At 36.6% G+C, this 19,834-nt stretch overlaps 1 protein-coding gene and 1 long non-coding RNA gene across 18 annotated transcripts in view; one reads left to right on the forward strand and one right to left on the reverse strand.

Annotated features, from left to right (window-relative positions):
• Nucleotides 1-19,834, reverse strand: part of LOC143677848 (uncharacterized) — a 191,730-nt gene that overhangs the window by 50,003 nt on the left and 121,893 nt on the right. For 8 of the 10 annotated variants that reach the window (XR_013172941.1, XR_013172947.1, XR_013172940.1 and 5 more), the window contains exon 3: nt 1,144-1,207. This is a non-coding gene — a long non-coding RNA (uncharacterized LOC143677848). Of the gene's footprint in view, nt 1-458; nt 906-1,143; nt 1,208-19,834 lie in introns of those variants that run through there. The other 2 variants (XR_013172945.1, XR_013172938.1) reach the window with 2 other exon arrangements.
• The window catches only part of NUP35 (nucleoporin 35), a 107,793-nt gene that overhangs the window by 8,453 nt on the left and 79,506 nt on the right, over nt 1-19,834 (forward strand). The window lies entirely within an intron of this gene.

Below are 19,834 nucleotides of genomic sequence, written 5' to 3' on the forward strand. Positions count from 1 at the left end.
TAGAAAACAATTAGGGTAAGACTGCTGCTGTGTTAAGAATAGATTTTGGGGGTACAGAGCAGGTCAAGGGTGGAATAAGGGGGACCAATTAGGAGTCTACTCTATTAATTCAGGTGAGAAATTATGGTGACTTAGACCAAAAAGAACTCAGAAAAGGAACGGTGGAATGACAACAACAAAAGGATGGAAAATTAGAAAACAAACATGAAGACAAATCAGCAGTCACATAAAATGTAAATGGATTAAACACTCCATTTAAAAGGCAGTAAGTCTGTGAACTCTCCCTGCTAGTGTGCAGATTTCTGTTAACATTCTGAAGAGAAGGTAATTTAGGCTTTCTCTATCATGCGTCTCAAAATTATCACGCTCTTCTAGACTCTACCTGTTGCCTGATTGAAAGCCACTTTCACATAGTTTAGTTATTTGTACAGCAGGCCCCCACTTGTGGTATTAAAATCAAAACCAGTTTCTATTCCTGTATATAACAGAGTATCACAAACATAGTGCTTAAAGCAACCCAAATTTATTATCTTGCAGTTTTGATAATTTTGTGATATCTGGGCATAGTTCAGCTAAGCTGATTCTTTGATTAAAGCTCAGATGTTAGTAGGACTCTATTTCTTTTTGGAGGCTCTGGAGATGAATCTGCTTCCAGGCTTATTCATTTGTTGGCAGAATACAGTTCCATGTGGGGATAGGATCATGTTGTTTACTAAGAGTATGTGTTGACTAGGAGTCATTCTAAGAATTTAGAGACCACCGTTATTCCTTGATTTATGGCTGCCTTTCTTCCATCTTCAAAGGCTGCATTGGCAGATTGAGTCCTTTTCATGCTTTGTATCTTTCTGAAATTCCTCTTCCATTATATCTCTCTCACTTGACTCTTCTGGCTCTTTCTGCTGCTGCTAAGGGCCCAAGGATTACATTGGACTTATTGGGGTAATTCAGGATAATCTCCCTGTTTTAAGGTCAGCTGATTAGTAACCTTAATTCTATTTGCAAAATCCCTTCATGGTGATACCTACCATATTTGATTGAAGTATAATATGACAGAAATCTTGATGGCATATCTTTAGAATTCTGTCTACCACATATTTCACAGTCAGAAATCTAGGATGTTGTCTTAGTCCTTCAGCTACATACCTGGGATAGAGTATGGACTGGCGGGATCGGTTCAGCTCTTAACAATCTTAACTTGATCAGACTCCTGTAACAAATGGGTAGATGCTAATGGTTAGTTAGGCACATAGTGGTGCGTGACTTACTCAGTTGTATAATTGAGTCAAGTAAGTGATCCATGGACATTGAGAATGCGAAAACATATCATGTTAGTGACATTTCATGTTTTAAACAATCTTTTAGTTGACTGCAAAAGCATACATTTTAATTTTCTTAATTGTTGTGAAGTGGAAGAGCACAGAATTGAAGTCAAATAATTATCTTTATTTTAATTTATTTTTTAAAGTAATTTTTTAATTTAAGAAAACACAAAAACCTCAAACATTCTTAACTTATGATCATTCTGTTCTACGTATTTAATCAGTAGTTCATAATGTCATCATAGTTGCATATTTATGATTATGATCATTTCTTAGAACATTTGCATCAATTCAGGAAAAGAAATAAAAAGACAACAGAGAAAAATTCATACATACCATACCCCTTAACCCTCCCTTTCATTTATCACCAGCATTTCAATCTAAATTTATTTTAACATTTGCTCCCCCTATTTATTTTTATTCCATTTGTATTATTCATCTGTTGATAAGGTAGATAAAAGGAGCATCAGACACAAGGTTTTCACAATCACACAGTCACATTGTGAAAGCTGTATCATTATTCAATCATCCTCAAGAAACGTGGCTACTGGATCACAGCTTGACATTTTCAGGCAGTTTCCTCCAGCCTCTCCATTACATCTTGAATAACAAGGTAATATCTACTCAATGGGTAAGAATAACCTCCAGGACAATCTCTCGACTCTGTTGGGAATCTCTCAGCCATTGACACTTTGTCTCATTTCACTCTTCCCCCTTTTGGTCGAGAAGGTTTTCTCAATCCCTTGATGCTGAGTCTCAGCTCATTCTAGGATTTCTGTCCCATGTTGCCAGGAAGGTCCATACCCCTGGGAGTCAGGTTCCTCATGGACAGGGGGAGGGCACTGAGTTTGCTGGTTGTGTTGGGTGGAGAGAGAAGCCACATCTGAGCAACAAAAGAGTTCTCTTGGGGGTGACTCTTAGGCCTAATTTTAAGTAGGCTTGACCTGTCCTTTGTGGGCTTAAGTTTTATATGAACAAACCCCAAGATTGGAGGCTCAGCCTATTAGTTTGATTGTCCCCACTGCTTGTGAGAATATCATGAATTCAACTTGGGGAAGTTGAATTTTCCCCCTTTCTCACCATTCCCCCAAGGGGACTTTGCAAGTACTTTTTTATTCACTGTTCACATCACTCTGGGATTTATTGGGGCATCACTCTGGACAAACCAACAAAATCTCATGCTCTATTCAAGGTTCCATGTACTTATGTGTTCAGTTAAGCTGTCTGCATAAGTTATATTAGGAAATGCACTACTCAAAATATAAATTTTGTACCAAATAAATATTTTTGCTTTAGACTCACACATAAGTTAAAATTTTAAAGTATTAATTACCATCTATTTTCATTGCCCTGCAGTAATGACATTCCTTTGTTCTTCCTCATGCAAAAGCATTTTTTAAATTTCTACATTTAGTCACTGTCATTATGCACTCTAGGCATTCCTAGATTATACCATCTCAGTCTTTATCGTCTTTCTTTCTGATTTCATTTGTGCTCCCAGCCCTCCTCCCTCTATCATTCTCACATTCAGCTTCATTCAGTGTTTTAACATAATTGTATTACAGTTAGGTAGTATTGTGCGCTCCATTTCTGAGTTTTTACAGGCAGTCCTGTTTTACAATCTGTCTCCCTTCAGCTCCAATTATCCAATGTCTTACCCTATTTCTGTCTCTTGATGGTCTCTGTTATCAATGAAATTCTCCAGTTTATTCACTAATATCAGTTCATATCAGTGAGACCATACGGTATTTGTCCTTTTGTTTCTGGCTAATCTCACTCAGCATAATGCCCTTAAGGTCCATCCATGTTGTTACATACTTCCTGACTTTATTCTGTCTTACAGCTACATAATATTCCATCGTATGTATACACCACCGTTTGTTTAGCCACTCTTCTGTTAATGGACATTTTGGCTGTTGCCATCTCTTCGCAATTGTAAATAATGCTGCTATAAACATTGGTGTGCAGATGTCCGTTTGTGTCCTTGCTCTCATGTCCTCTGAGTAGATACCTAACAATGGTATTGCCGGGTCATATGGCAGTTCTATATTTAGCTTCCTGAGAAACCGCTAAACTGCTTTCCAAAGCGGTTGTACTGTTTGACGTTCCTGCCAACAGTGGATAAGTGTGCCACTTTCTCCACACCTCTCCTGCACTTGTCATTTTCTGTTTTATGGATAATGGCCATTCTGGTGGGTGTGAGATGATATCTCATTATGGGTTTGATTTGCATTTCCCCAATAGCCAGGGAAGTTGAGCATCTTTTCATGTGCCTTTTGGCTATTTGTATTTCCTCTTCTGAGAAGTGTTTGTTCAAGTCTATTGCCCATTTTGTAATTGGATTGACTGTCTTTTTGTTGTTGAGTTGAACATTCTCTTTATATATTCTGAATACTAGACCTTTATCTGATATATCATTTCCAAATATTGTCTCCCAGTGTGCAGGTTGTCTTTTTACTTTCTTGACAAAGATCGTTGATGCACAAAGGTATTTAATTTTGAGGAGTTCCCATTTATTTATTTATTCAATGCTCATGCTTTGGATGTAAGGTCTAGGAAACCGCCTCCTATTATAAGGCTGATAAGATACCCCTACATTTTCTTCTAACAATTTTATGGTCTTAGATCTAATGTTTAGGTCTTTGATCAATTTGAGTTAATTTTTGTATAGGGTGTGAGATATGGATCCTCTTTCATTCTTTTGCATATGGATATCCAGTTCTCTAGGCACCATATATTGAAGAGACTGTTCTGTCCCAGGTGAATTGGCTTGACTGCCTTATCAAAGTTCAATTGTCCATAGATGAGAGGGACATATCTGAACACTCTATTTGATTCCATTGTTCAGTATATCTATCTTTATATCAGTACCATGCTGTTTTGACCACTGTAGCTTCATAATACGCCTTAAAGTCAGGTAGTGTGAGACCACCTCTGACTTCATTTTTTTTTTCCTCAGGATACTTTTAGCTATTTGGGAAACCCTGCCCTTCAGATAAATTTGGTTATTGATTTTTCTGTTTCTGAAAAGTAGGTTTTTGGTATTTTTATTGATATTGCATTAAATCTGTCAATTAATTTAGATAGAATTGACATCTTAACTTTATTTAGTCTTCCAGTCCATGAACACGGTACGTCCTTCCATTTACTTAGGTCTTCTGTGATTTCTTTTAAAATTTTCATGTAGTTTTCTTTGTATAGGTCTTTTGTCTCTTTAATTAAATTTATTCCTAAATATTTTATTCTTTTGGTTGCAATTGTAAATGAAATTTTTTTTCTTGATTTCCCCGTCATATTGATCATTACTAATGTATAGAAACACTACAGATTTTTGAGTCTTGAGCTTGTAACCTGCCACTTTGCTGTACTCATTTATTAGCTCTAGTTTTGCTGTGGATTTTTCAGGGTTTTTGACATATTGTGTCATATCTCCAAACAGTGAGAGTTTTACTTCTTCCTTTCCAATTTTGATGCCTTGTATTTCTTTTTCTTATCTAATTGCTCTGGCTAGAACTTCCAACGCAATGTTGAATAACAGTGGTGATAGTGGACATTCTTGTCTTGTTCCTGATCTTAGGGGGAAGGTTTTCAGTTTTTCCCCATTGAGGATGATGTTAGCTGTGGTTTTTCATATATTCCCTTTATCATTTTGAGAAAGTTCCCTTCTATTCCTATCCTTTGAAGTGTTTTCAACAGGAAAGGATGTTGAATTTTGTCAAATGCTTTTTCTGCATCAATCGAGATGATCATGTTTTTCTGCTTTGATTTGTTGATATGGGGTATTGCATTAATTGATTTTCTTGTGTTGAACCATCTTTGCATACCTGGGATGAATCCTATTGGTCATGGTGTATAATTCTTTTAATGTGCTGTTGGATTCAGCTTGCTAGAATTTTGTTGAGGATTTTTGCATCTCTATTCAATTGAGAGTTTGGTCTGTAGTTTTCTCTCTTTTGTAGTATCTTTGTCTGGCTTTGGTATGAGGGTGATGTTGGCTTCATAGAATGAGTTAGGTAGCTTTCCCTCCCCTTCAACTTTTTTGAAGAGTTTGAGCAGGGTTGGTACTAATTCTTTCTGGAATGTTTGATAGAATTCACATGTGAAACCATGTGGTCCTGGACTTTTCTTTTTGGGGAACTTCTTAATGACTGATTGAATTTTTGTACTTGTAACTGATTTCTTGAGGTCATCTATTTCTTCTCAAGTCAATGTTGGTTGTTCATACCTTTTTAGAAAGTTGTCCATTTCATCTCCATTGTATTTATTAGCATAAAGTTGTTAATAGGATCCTCTCATTACTTCCTTTATTTCTGTGGGGTCAGTGGTTATGTCTCCTCTTCCATTTCTGATTTTATTTATTTATTTACATCCTCTCTCTTCTTTTTGTCAACCTCACTAAGGGTCCATCTTATTGATTTTCTTGTAGAACCAACTTCTGGTTTTGTTGATTTTCATGTTCTCAGTTTCATTTATTTCTGCTCTGATCTTCATTATTTCTTTCCTTTTGCTTGCTTCGGGGTTAGTTTGCTGTTCTTTCTCTAGTTCTTCCAAGTGGACAGTTAATTCCTCAATTTTTGCCCTTCTTTTTTGATATAGGCATCTAGGGCAATAAATTTCCCTCTTAGCACTGCCTTTGCTGCATCCCATAAATTTTGATATGTTGTGTTTTAATTTTCATTTGCCTCAAGATATTTACTGATTTCTCTTGTAATTTCTTCCTTGACCCACTGGTTGTTTAAGAGTGTATTGTTTAGCCTCCACATATTTGTGAATTTTCTGGCACTCTGACTATTATTGATTTCCAACTTCATTCCTTTATGATCTGAGATGGTGTTTTGTATGATTTCAATCTTTTAAAATTTATTGAGACTTGCTTTATGACCCAGCATAAGGTCTGTCCTTGTGAATGATGTATGAGTGCTTGGGAAGAAGGTGTATCCTGCTGTTGTGGGGTGTAATGTTCTATATATGTCTGTTAAATCTAGCCCATTTATTGTATTATTCAAATTCTCTGTTTCTTTATTGATCCTCTGTCTCTAGATGTTCTGTCCATTGATGAGAGTGTGGAATTGAAGTCTCCAACTATTATGGTAGATGTGTCTATTGTTGCTTTCTGTAGAAACAGAGCTCGAAGGATATTAAGGAATGATGAGAAGGAGAGAGAGAAAGGAAGAAAAGAAAGACAGACACAAATGGGTTCAGGGGGTCTGAAGCTTAAATCTATATCAGACATCAGACAACTTTATTTTCAACCAGATCTTAGTTATATACCACAGGATGTCAATAGATATGCAGGCATTTCCTGAGGGAGCAAGATTCTTATCTCACAGTGTTCTTCATACTTAACATAACTGTTTGGGGTAAACATTCTCTTCCTCCCAGACTGCTCTACATAACAATCGCCACAGTTTACCGCTGCCATCCCGAGGCCAGCAGCTTGCAACAAATTCTGTAGGTCTTGCTTTAAACTCTTGGCTTCTACAGTCTGTTTCTCTTTTCAGTGTTTGCCTCTGCATTTTGAAGCATTCTGACTTGGTGCATCAATACTTACGATTGTTATGTCTTCTTGTTGAATTGTTCCTTATATTAATACATAGTGTCCTTCTTTGTCTCTTTTAGCTATTTTACATTTGAAGTCTAATTTGTTGAATCTTAGTATAGCTACTCCTGTTCTTTTCTGATTGTTATTTGCATGAAATATCTTTTCCCAACCTTTCACTTTCAACCTATGTTTATCCTTGCATCTAAAATGTGTTTCCTGTAGACAATATATAGATGGGTCCTGTTTTTTAATCCATTCTGCCAGTCTTTGTCTTTTGATTGGGGAGTTTAATCCATTAACTTTTAGTGTTATTACTGTACGGGTAGTACTTTTCTTTTACCATGTTGCCTTTTGGATTTTATATGTCATATCTAATTTTTCTTCTTTTTACCTTTACTTATAGTCTTCCTTTCTACACTCTTCTCCACACCTCCATCTCCTGTCTTTTCATATCTGTTTGTAGTGCTCCCTTTAGTATTTCTTGCAGAGCCGGTCTCTTGGTCACAAATTTTCTTAGTGATTTTTTTGTCTGAAAATATTTTAATTTCTCCCTCATTTTTGAAGGACAGTATTGCTGGATATAGATTTCTTGGTTGGCAGTTTTTCTCTTTTGTAATTTAAATATATCATCCCACTGTCTTGCCCCCATGGTTTCTGCTGAGAAATCTATTCATAGTCTTATTGGTCTTCCTTTGTATGTGATGGATTGCTTTTCTCTTGCTGCTTTCAAGATTCTCACTTTCTCTTTGACATTTGACATTCTGATTAGTAAGTGTCTTGGGGTACATTTTTTTCTATCTATTCTATTTGGGATAGCCTGCACTTCTTGGATCTGTAATTTTAAGTTTTTTATAAGAGTTGGGAAATTTTCAGTGATAATTTCCTCCATTAGTTTTTCTCCTCCTTTTCCCTGCTCTTCTACTTCTGGAACACCCACAGCATGTATTATCCATGTGCCTCATGTTGTCATTCAATTCCCTGAGTTCCTGCTCATATTTCCCATTCTTTTCCCTATATTTTCTTGTGCTTTCTGGATTTCAGATGTTCTGTCCTCTAGTTCACTAATCCTATCTTCTGTGTCTTGAAATGTGACATTGTAGGTTTCCCTTGTTATTTTTAATCTCTTCTACTATGCCTCTCATTCCCATAAATTCTGTGATTTGTTTTTTCAGACTTTCTATTTCCTTTTTTTGTTCATTCCTTGCCTTCTTTATATCCTCCCTCAGTTTATTGATTTGATTTTTGATGAAGTTTTCCATGTCTTTTTGAACTTCTGAATTAATTGTTTCAACTCCTGTATCTCATTTTAATTGTTGGTTTTGATCCTTTGGGCCATATCTTCAGTTTTCCTAGTGTCATTTCCTAGTGTTATTTTTTGCTGGAAAGGCAGTTTATTACCTTAATTAGTTTATTCTGGAGATTGTTTTCACTTCTTTTACCTAAGATTTTCTTGCTGGATGATTTTGCTGTCTATCTGTTCTTTGACATTCAGTTCAGCTTATTTTGGACCACTAGCTTAGGTTTTGTTTAACAGAGTGGAATCTTTCAGTTCTTGTTTTCTTGTTTCTTGCCCTGCCTGTATGGTGTCTTTTTCCCGCCACCCTTAGGAGGTCTACTTAGGTATTATAGACCCCAGCCAGATTTTCCCATACCGAACTGGCTTCCTGTTAGGAGGAAAGAGTCACCTGTGTCCGTTTTCCCTGAGAGTGAGACCCAACAGATTGAAAGACTTTGCTGTGAAGTCTCTGGACTCGGTGTTTTTCTATCCTGGCCAGTATGTGGTGCTTGTCTGCCTGTGGGTCCCACCAGCATAAGGTGATTCGGGACCTTTAACTTTGGCAGACTCTCCCTGCTGGGGGCATATTGGAGACAGAGGAGAGGTTGTCTGCTGGCTTTAATCGCTGCAAATTTCCAAACCCTGGGGTCTGAATTCCTTGAAGGAGGAAATCCACCTGAGCTGGGCCCCACCCCTCTCCTGGGGAAAGCACAGACTCCAGAGAAGCGCTCAGACAGGCTTGTATCTGCCTTTGTCTGGGGCAGTTGTAGCCTGAGAAGCCTTGCTGCTGTATCCAGAGGCAGTCAGGCCTTTGTAGAAACACAGCCACAAAAAGAAAGAGAAAAAACCCTTCTCAGAGCATGACCCCCGTTCCTCAGGTTTCCCAATCAAGAGCATACGTTGGTATGTTGCTTTGTGTACCTTGTTTCTATGTGCCCCCTCCTTTCCTTCAGGGCCCTGACCCTTTCAAATATTATGTGTTGTCTGATCCAAAAAACCTCTGTTTCTTTTTTAATTTTTTCTTTTTCTGTCAGCCCTGACCCCTTGGTGTGGGGGCAAAAATCAGCAGCCTCCGCTTTGACCAGGTTCAGCTGAGCTGGGGGCCTATTTTTAGTAGTCAGAATTTGTGAATTAATACCACAATTGAAGTTTAGTTGCACTCAGCCCCTGCTGCTGGTAAAGTCCCTTTCTTTTCTCCTCTTGGAAGCAGCCTGTGGGGGCGGGGCACTGGCAACTGTAGCTTGGGGAACTCAACAGTTCTGTGGGGGCTCTCAGCCAGTCCAGCTGGTCCATACTGGGGCACGCTGTTTGTCCGGGCACTGACGTGGCCCCAGCAGTTGTTCTGTACTGTTCCTGGCTATTTAGTAGCTGTTCTGGAGCACGAACTAAATCCCCCACCTCACTAAGATGCCATCTTGGCATTCTCTCTTATTTTTTAAATACAGTAGGTTCCATGAAGTTCTTGCAATTGTAAATGAAAATAGAAGAACTATGGCAGGAAAAGTATACATAGCATAAATTGGCCACTGGGAGCCACTGCTGCTTCTATGCTGAGTTTAAGGAATTTATATGTAGAAAGTCTTAATGGGACATAAGTGAAAGAACATTTCAAGTTGAAAAAAGTTGTGGTGGGTATGGGGACCTACATATGTTATATAATCAGTAATGAGCAAGACATAGAAGCTGGGGTTGGCTTCAGAAAATTGGGTGGGAAGAGCATAGATTTTTCAGTTACAACTTTTTTTTTAGTACCTATATTTAGTGTTAAATAAATGAAAATTTCTTGTATAATTTGTAAATTTTAACTTTCTGAATTTATCAAGGGTTATAAAGAGATGTCACGGGATAGAATGCATCAGTGCTATTTTATGCTTAGCCTTTTGTGCCCAATAAGGAGTGTTCTGTTTTTTATTTTTACATGGACAAGCACTGGGAATCGAACCCATGTCTCTGGCATGGCAGGCAAGAACTCTGCTTGTTAACCACTGTGGCCCTCCAGAGTTTTTTGTTTTTTGTTCTTTTTTTTTCACTTATCTCTTTTAGATACTTTTTCCTGGTGCAGGAAAACTTGATCATGTGACATAGTGAGCCATCTGGGTAAACAATATCTTTTTCTTTCTTTTTAACCATGGTATATTATTGCCTGTAGTAAAGAATACTGCCTTTGTTTCTCCTATCTTTCCCCCCTCTATACCTCAATTTTCTTCTTCCTACTATATAAACTTCTCCTTTCATCCTCATTTTTTGTTAATTTTTCTCCTGCGTTTTTTTCAGTTATCAGCTTTCTTTCCACATGTTAGGCCACTTAAACATCTAATGAAATAGAATTGTTATTTGTGTAAGCATATTGTTAACAGGTAAAAGTGTGAACTTTAGACTGTAACATTTTTTGGCTGTTTTTGTTGATGCTGGGAGCTCAGTGTTGTGATATTGTTCCCCAGAAAGGGGAAAAAAAGCATTAATTTGTTGGTGGTCACATCATTCCTTGACACTGCTTTTTTTCCAGTCTGGCTTAGTTGCTTCTTGTGTGTACTTTTGTAAAGCTGCTTAGCTCTTATCTCTCATCGTGGATTATGTCTTTCATGACAGATATTTGTTCAACATCTTCCATGTTTACCTGACACAGACCTGGTAAATAGAGACCTCAGTAAATGCTCATTGACTGAATAGATTAGGGGATATAAATAGTAGGTTGAATAGTGGCCACCCCCGAAAAAGTTTTGTCAACCTCCTAAATCCCAGAACCTGTGAAAAATACCTTATATGCAAAAATAAGATTAAAGATCTCGAGAAAAGTTTATCTTGATTTATCTGAGTGGGCCCTAAACTCAATGACACGTGTCCTTATCAGAGTGAGACAGAGGGAAGGTGATGTGAACATGGGGGCAGAAATTAGAGTGATGAGGCCAAAAGGCAAGGAATGCCAAGGCAGTTACCAGAAGCTGGAAGAGGAAAGAAGCGGATTCTGCTCTAGAGCCTCCAGATGGAGGGCAGACCTGCTGATACTTGGAGTTCAGAATTCTGGACTCCAGAGTTTTGAAAGAATAAATATCTGTTGTTTTATGCCACCCAGTTTTATGGTAATTTGCTATATAGTGAGCACAGGAAGCTAATATCTAAGTGGATATGATCTTGAGGCAGTGACATCTTGACACTGGTATCTTCTATCAAACAAGAAGATTGGGATATTTGTGTCCAGTTTGGGTGGGCATGATTTTTCCCTAACATTAATTTTATTAATTTTAAAGAAAAGTGTTTATAAATGTTTATAAACATTAACTTTATTCTAAACTATACTAGCTTCTTACTACTATTTAAAATTTTTTTTTAATTTTTAAATTTTTTTTAGTTGTATAATATAACATATATGTACAAGAAGGAAATAAAAAAGCAGTAGTTTTCAAAGCACTCTTCAAAAAATAGTTACAGAATAGATCCCAGAGTTTGTCATGAGCTACCACACGATTCTCTCATATTTTTCCTTTTAGCTGCTCCAGAATATAGGAGGCTAGAGGGCTTAAATACTTTTTTTTATCACCACAATTGACTTTTTTTTCCTTTTTTTGTGTACAATAACATATATACAAAAAAACTATAAATTTCCAAGCACAGCACCACAATTAGTTGTAGAACATATTTCAGACTTTGTCATGGGTTACAATTTCACAATTTTAGGTTTTTACTTTTAACTGCTCTAAAATACTGGAGACTAAAAGAGATATCAATTTAGTGATTCAGTATTCATACTCATTTGCTAAGTCCTGTATTCTATGTATAATTCCACCTTCACCTTTGTTCTTTCCATACCTCTCATTGGGGTTGTTTGGGCTATGGCAATTCTAAATTTTTGTTATTGGAAGGGTATGTCACTAATATGGGGTAAGGAGATGGAACTATCTGATGTTCTGGAGAGGCTGGACTAGGTGTCAGGGCTTATCGGGACCAGGGACCCATTTGAAGGTTGTAGGTTTCTGGAAAGTTACTCTAGCTCCTAGAACCCTTGTGGAATCTTATAGATTGCCTTAGGTGTTCTTTAGGATTGGCTGGAATGGTCCTGGTTGGGGGTTGGCAGGTTATGGTAGGTAGCAAGGTCTACCTGAAGCTTACATAAGAGCAACCTCCAGAGTAGCCTCTCAACTCTATTTGAACTCTCTTTGCCACTGATACTTTATTAATTACACTTCTTTTCCCTCATTTGGGCAGAATGTAATTGTTGATTCCACAGTGCCAGGTCTGGATTCATCCCTGGGAGTCCTCTCCCATGTCACCAGGGACACTTTCACCCCTGGATGTCATGTCCTATGTAGGGGGAAGGGCAATGATTTCACTTCCAAAGCTGGGCTTAAAGAGACTGAGGCCACATCTGAGCAACAAAAGAGGTCCTCCAGAAGTAACTCTTAGGCATACCTATAGGTAGTCTAGGCTTCTGTGCTACCCTATATAAGTTTCACAAGAGTAACCCTCATGATCGAGGGTATGGCCTATTGATTTGGGTGTCCCTAAAGTTTGACACAGTATCAGGGGATTCCCTGATGGTAAGGTTTAATAGTTCCATAGTCTTTCTCCCCTCCCTCAGGGGACTTTGCCAATACTTTTAGATTATTTGCCTAATATACTGTAGGATGTTTCCAAAGGCATTACAATAATCTATACAGGATTAAAGGACCTCTTTCTTATTCTGTGCTCTCTGTGTTTCAGTTTTTCAAATGAGCTATACAGATAGGTTGAATTAGATTATGCAGTACAGAAAATTTCAGTTCCAGATCAAATAAATCTTCTTTGCATTGGTCTTCTAAAGAGTATGTGTGGTTCTAAAATATAGACACTGTCTTCCTTACCCCTATGTTCTGAATTACTTTAACCCCAACCTGTTTGGCTTTGTTCTTATCTCTAAATATCAGGTTATACATATAAAACAGCCACTCAGAATCCAGAAATAATAATCACCGCTCCGGACTTAATGTGTTTGCTCTAAAAGTTTACAATCTAGGCTCCTGTTTTCTCGTAATTTGTTACTACTATAATTACAAAATTACCACAAATTCAATTAGCAGTTCTAGAGGTCAGAAGTTTGAAACAGGTGTCACTGGGCTAAAATCAAGGCATCAGCAGCAATGAGTTTCTTTCTGGGAGCTCTAGGGGAGAATTTGTTTTCTTGCCTTCTCCGTTTTACAGAGGCTGTCCACATTCCTTAGCTTGTGGCCCGCTTCCACATTCAAATCCTGTAATGGCCAGGTGAGTCTTTCTCACATTGTATCACTCTTCTGCCTCTCTTTTTTCCATTTAAGAACCCTTGTAATTTTCTTGGATTTACTGGGATAATCCAGGATAATCTCTTTATTTTAGGGTCAGCTCATTTGCAATCTTAATTCTCCTTTGCCATGTAATATATATTCACAGGACTGAGGATTAGGATGTGGACATTTTTGGGATGGGGATCATTTACTGTCTATTATATAGACATTTTCTGATTAGTAGCCAAAAATCAATTTCAAGCCTGACTAGCTATGGTACTATTGAATGCTTTCCAGTGTTGATGGGGTAAGTTACTTCTAAAAATAGTCATATTATTTGCTACTTTTCCTTTATATTATAGTCAAAATTATAGTACAAAATGGTACTTAAATAGTACAAAATAGTACTCAAGTACTTAGAATGAAATACAGTGGTCTTTAGCCATATCGTTTCACTAATTCCTGCTTCTGTTTCCCTAAACTAACCATTCCTGATTTTAGAGCTATTGCTTTTGGACTTTATCTCCATATTTCCAAATTTTATGTTGTAATAGTTCCCTGGTGGCATCGTGACAAATTAGTGGCTTAAAACAATGCAGATTTATTTTATTACACTTCTGCAGGTCAAAAGTCTGATATTGGTTTCATTGAGTTAAAGTCAAGGGGTTCACAGGGCTGGTTTCTTCTGAAGGTTCTGAGGGAAGAATGTTTCCTTTCCTTTTACAGCTTCTAGAGACCGCCTGACATTGGTTTGTGGCCCCTTCCTCCATCTTCAAAGCTAATTACTCTAGTCTCTGCTTCCATCATCACATTTTCTGCTCTCTACAGGAAAATCTCCTCCTTCCCTCTTCTAAGTATATTTAGGGCCCACCTGGATAATCCAGGATAATCTTCCCAACTCAAGATCTTTAACTTTGTTATGTCTGCAGAATCCCTTTCGCCATACTAAGGTAACTTCAAGGTTCTGGGAATGAAGACATGGAATCTTTGGGAGGCCATTATTCAGCCTTCCATAAATGATTATATTGTTAATTCTTGATTTTCAATAATTTTGCGGTATTTCTCTTAAGGTAATTGAAGATGTATTTTATTTCTGTATACATTATATGAATAAATGTATAGCAGTGATTTTGCTATGGTTAGTAAAAAAATTGCTTAAAAACAGTAAAAAAAATACTTTCTTTGCGGTAAACTGAGAACTTTTCTCTGTGACCTTCTCTGTTGTGGTTTCTGTTTCATTGTGGCGTAGTTATTATCCTAGGACTTGATTTAGCAGATTTTCTAGTGAGCCTAGTTTCCTAAAGAGCATTTCTTCCTCTTTTTTAGTACATTTCCTCATTTTTGTGAAGAGCATATTTAAGAACTAGCTTTCTAAGAAAGATTGCTTGGGAAATAAAAATTTTTTTTTTTAATTTTTAAATTAATTTTTTTAAACATAACAACATATAAACATGAACATTCTTGCCATATGATCATTCCATTCTTCGTATATAATCAGTAATTCACAGTATCATCACATAGTTGTATGTTCATCACCATTATCATTTTTTAGAACATTTGCATCAATTCAGAAAAAGAAATAGAAAGAAGAAAGGAAAAAAATTCATACATACCATACCCCTTATCCCTACCTCTCATTGACTGCTAGTATTTCCATCTATTTAATATATTTTAGCCTTTGTTTCCCCTAATTTTTTCTATACCCCTTACCACTCCCTTTCATTGATCACTAACATTTGTCTACTAAATTTATTTTAGCATTTGTTCCCCCTATTATTTATTTATTTTTAATCCATATGTTTTATTCATCTGTCCATACCGTAGATAAAAGGAGCATCAGACACAAGGTTTTCATTATCACACAGTCACATTGCGAAAGCTATGTCATTATACAGTTATCTCCAAGAAACATGGCTGCTGGAACACAGCTCTACATTTTCAGGCACTTCCTTCTAGCCTCTCCACTATACCTTAATTAAAAAGATGATGTCTATATAATGCATAAGAATAACCTCCAGGATAACCTCTTGACTCTGTTTGAAATCTCTCAACCATTAACACTTAGTCTTGTCTCATCTCTCTCCTCCCCCTTTTGGTCGAGAAGGTTTTCTCAGTCCCCTGATTGCCGAGCATTTCAGGATCTCTGCCCCACGTTGCCAGGAAGTCATGTTTGGGAAGTGAAATTCGAGACCTCGTTTCTGAAAATGCTTTTTTTCCTGTCTTCATATTGATTGGTAGCTTGGCCAGCTATACTATTTTAGTTTGGGATTCATTCCTCCTTGAAATTTTGGAGACATGATTCCATTGCTTTCTATCTGCCAATGTTCTGTGGAAGTCATTTATGGTGATGATTTTTGAGTCTATATGTGACCTGTTTTGGAAAAATTTAAAAATCTATTGTCTCAATTTTAGAAATATACCTTGGTGTAAGACTTTTTCATTTGTTTTGCTCGGAAATTGATGGACCCTTTCCATGAAGATAATATACTTTGGTCTGGGAAACTTCCCTATATTATATATTTGATAATTGTTTTCTCTGTTCCTTCTTTTTTATCCAGGTGGGTCCAAATGTCCTTATAAGAGGAAAAGAGGAGGAGATTTTCCTATAGAGAGCAGAAATTGTGATGATGGAAGCAGAGATTTAGAGTAATGTGCTTTGAAGACAGAGGAAGATGTCACAAACTAATGACAGATTCTAACACTATTTGGGTGTTAGACTCACTACAGAGATCTCTTAATTTTCTACTCTTTTTTTTTCCTTACTTTCATGTCTGTATTCTACTTTCTGAAAGATTTATTTGATCTCAATTTCCAACTGTTGTAAAATATTTTTTTGATTTCTGATTATTCATTTTAATTTCCAAGAGCCTCTTTTTTTTTTTTTTTTCCTTCCAAATGTACTTGAAAAATAGCATCCTGCTCTTGCTTCCTGGGTAAAACATCTTATCACGGAGGTTAATAGTAGTTATATTTTACCTGCTCATATTGTTATTTTCTCCTGGTTTCTCTTACTTCTGCCCTGCTCTCTGTCTTTTCTGTTGGAGGCATATTTATTTAATGATGAACTAAAAAACTTACTTGGCATCTGTTTGTGTATCTGTAGTGTTCAACATTGGAGGAAAGGGGGATTGGTGAAGAGAGGCTAGTTTATCTCTTCATAGTCTTCACTGTAAGGAAATTGGCTTTTTGTTCGGAGGTCTCAAATTTCAACACATATATAGGTTTTTCTTTTAAGTTTTCCCTAGAAGAATTCTTAATATTCGATCTGAGTGTCTAAATTGGTGTTATGAGTATAGAAGGGGAAGTCCCCTTTTTCAAATGCAGATTTTTACTTGATCATTCCCTTTACTTTTGGCCTTTACTGTGACTCGACTTACTGAGTCTTGAGCCTTTCAGATTCATTTTCTTCAGAGACTCAAATACTTGATCTCTTAGGAGCAGAGTCGGAGAGTGATTCTAGTTGTTTAGGATGTGGAGGGACCCTTGTTATGACTATGTATGTATGTCTAGTTTTCCTTGATTTCAGCCAGGAGGAGCCTCTTTCATGCTTTTGACAGAACCTAATGTCTGCTAAACGTTAGAATAACTGTCATTAGGTCTCTGGGAGGAATTGGAGATGAACACAGATATTCAGTTCATCATGTTTGATTGGATACTACTGTATCCACTGATCAGTGTATCTTTGAGCTACTTCATTTTGTGGTAAGAAAGTAATCTAACATTGTTAGAAACCTTTTTTCCCCTCTAAGGCTCATTTCCATATATCTGTTTTAAATTCACCACTCCTTCTAGCTCTTTGTTTTCATTTGGTTATTGATCTATTTTGAAATAATTGAATCTTTTCTTTGTTGGAAGACATTTTCCTAAAGGTTAATAAGGTCTTGTGCCTTCCACCTTCATCTGATCTTACAAAGAATATTTGAATAGTGATTTATCGAGGGAAATACTTTAAAGCCCAATTTGAGGTGATTTGATAGGCACACTTTATTTTCGTCTTATAAAGTGTAGCATGTGGGTACCAGAAGTCTGATTGAAAGGAATTAAAATTAGTAGAGCAGTTAAACATTAAAGGTAGGGGACAATTATGGTCAAGTTATGTAAATAGTTTTAGATTATGTATAAGTAATTATATATTTTAGAGTAGTTGACAGGGCAAAAATTAGATTGCTTATTCATTTGAGACTTAATTTTGATTTGTTTTTATTTTTAAAGGTCGTGATGCTATTCCAGTTTGAGCCTTCATTTAATTTTTTTCTTGAAGGTTGTTACATGATGTAGCATAACTACATAGTACTTTCTTAATGGTAATACAGAACATAAAATGTTTGATGTAGCTTCAGATTTTATAAAATGCCTTTTACTGCTTTTTTGCGTGTTAAAATCATAACTTTGTAGTAATAACTAAGTTTAAGACCATCTTTTGTATGAATATGTGTTTCTATTTACCTACTAAAGGACCACAAATTGATAAAGTTTCAAATAAGTATGGACAAATTTTTAAATTTTATTTTATTAGAGGAGTTGCAGGTAAACATAACAATCACACAGAAAGCAGTTTCCATAAACCTCCCCTCACATGCACCGTTTTCCTTATTAACTTTGCATTAATGTGATACTTTTGTTAAAATTGATGAAACAATATTAATATAATCCTATTAACTGTAGTCCATAGTTTACATTAACTTCATTCAGTGTGTTGTATAATTCTGGGGCTTTTTAAAAGTTGTTTTTTAACATATTCCTAACATTTTCTCTTTTAACCACATTCAAATATATAATTCATTGGTGTTAATTACATTCACAACATTGTGCTATTACCACCATCCATTACCAAAACGTTTCCATTACCCCAAACAGAAATTGAAAATAAGCATCAACTTTTCATTCCCTACCCCTGGCCCTGTCCCTGGCAACTTGTATTCTAATTTCTGACTTCATCAATTTGCATATCCTAATTACTTAATATCCGAGATGATATGATTTTTGTCCTTTTGTATCTGGTTTATTTCACTCAAAGTATTATCTTTAGGGTTCATTCACGGCTGTCCTTTTTACAGCTGAATAATGTTCTATTGTATGTATATACCACATTTTGCTTATCCATACATCTGTGGATAGACACAAGGGTAGCTTCCATCTTTCGGCAGTTGTGAATAATGCCTCAAATATCTGATTGAGCCCCTACTTTCATTACTTTAGGTTATATACCTTGAAGTGGGGTTGCTGGTTCATGTGGTATTATTATAATTAATTTTCTGGGAAACTGCCAAACTGCCTTCTCCCATTTACATTTTAAAAATATTTTCATTGAGATATCATCACACACACATCCAGTCCATCCAAAGTATACAATCAGTGGCTCACCATATCATCACATAGTTCTATATTCATCACCATGATCATTTTTAGAACATTTGCATCACTACAGCAAAAGAAATTAAAAGAAAAAAGAAAAAACTCACGTCCCATACACCTTGCCCTTCCCTCTCATTGACCACTAGTTTTTTAATCTACCCAATTTTTTTACTCCTTATCCCCGCTATTATTAATTTATGTTTTGTCTTTATTTATTTATTTATTTTACCCATCTGTCCATATCTTGGATAAAAGGAGCGTCAGATACAAGGTTTTCACAATCACATGGTGACATTGTAAAAGCTATATAGTTATACAGTTGCCTTCAAGTTCAGCGATCTCAGGTACTATTCTCTAGCCATTCCAATACACCATGAGCTAATAAGGGGTATCTATATAATGCGGTTAGAATAACATCCAGGATAACTTCTTGACTTTGTTTGAAATCTCTCAGCCACTGAAACTTTATTTTGTCTCATTTCTCTTTCCTGCTTTTGGTCAAGAAGGGTTTCTCACTCTCATTATGCTGGGTCCCAACGTATCCCAGGAGTACTATTCCATGTTGCCAGGAAGATTTACTCCCCTGGGAATCATGTTCCACATAGGGGAAAGGGCAGTGAGTTCACCTGCCAAGTTGGCTTAGAGAGAGAGAGGCCACATTTGAGTAACAAAAGAGGTTCTCTGGGGTAATTCTTAGGCATGATTTAGCTTCTGCTTTGCAGGAATAAGTTTCATACTGTCCTTGAACCCTAAGGTCAAGGGCTCAGCCTATCGAGTTGGTTGTCCCCACTGCTTCTGAGAGTATCATGAATTCCCCAGGTGGGGAAGTTTAATATTTCCTTCTTTCTCCCCAGTCCCCCAAGGCATTTCCCTGAGATGTATCAGGGCATCACACTAACCGGAACAAACCAACAAGATTTCATGCCCTATTCAAGATTCCATGTAATTATGGTGTTCAAATAAACTGACCATACAAGTTAAATTAGGTAATGTGCTACCCAAAATATAAATTTTGCACCAAATACACATCTTTGGGCTTATACAGTTGAAGTTTTAAAATATGGACCTTATCATCCTTTACTCTGTATTCTGATTTGGCTTAGTTCTA

The sequence above is a fragment of the Tamandua tetradactyla genome, chromosome 3, assembly GCF_023851605.1.
Source record: "Tamandua tetradactyla isolate mTamTet1 chromosome 3, mTamTet1.pri, whole genome shotgun sequence".
Classification (NCBI taxonomy): domain Eukaryota; kingdom Metazoa; phylum Chordata; class Mammalia; order Pilosa; family Myrmecophagidae; genus Tamandua; species Tamandua tetradactyla.